A 341-nucleotide genomic window follows, 5' to 3' on the forward strand; every position below is an offset into this window, starting at 1 on the left:
TAAAGGCTGGTCGGGCAGAAGGGCTTAGCCGTTTCATTGCCTGCCCCCCTGCAGCCCATTTATTACCAGCAGTTGTGAGTGGTGACTGCTGTTTGTAAAATATAAAAATTTCAGGACATAGAAAGTCGCAGACGGGGTTTTGGGATGTCTGCCTATGTCTTTGTTTATTATTTATCTAATAGCTGAGTAATCTGGTCAAGATATTTCTCTTTTTTTTAACATATTGTGTTAGAATAGCTACAGCTTGCTTAATGTATAAATATTAGCACTGCGTTGGCCGGGAATCAAACCCGGGTCAACTGCTTGGAAGGCAGCTATGCTCACCACTATACCACCAACGC

At 42.8% G+C, this 341-nt stretch overlaps 1 non-coding gene across 1 annotated transcript; it reads right to left on the minus strand.

The window, feature by feature from the left end:
* Positions 1–269: 269 nt before the first annotated feature.
* Positions 270–341, minus strand: TRNAG-UCC (transfer RNA glycine (anticodon UCC)). Its single transcript has one exon. It is a non-coding gene; the product is annotated as a tRNA-Gly (tRNA).

The sequence above is a fragment of the Pleurodeles waltl genome, unplaced genomic scaffold (assembly GCF_031143425.1).
Source record: "Pleurodeles waltl isolate 20211129_DDA unplaced genomic scaffold, aPleWal1.hap1.20221129 scaffold_69, whole genome shotgun sequence".
NCBI lineage: Eukaryota > Metazoa > Chordata > Amphibia > Caudata > Salamandridae > Pleurodeles > Pleurodeles waltl.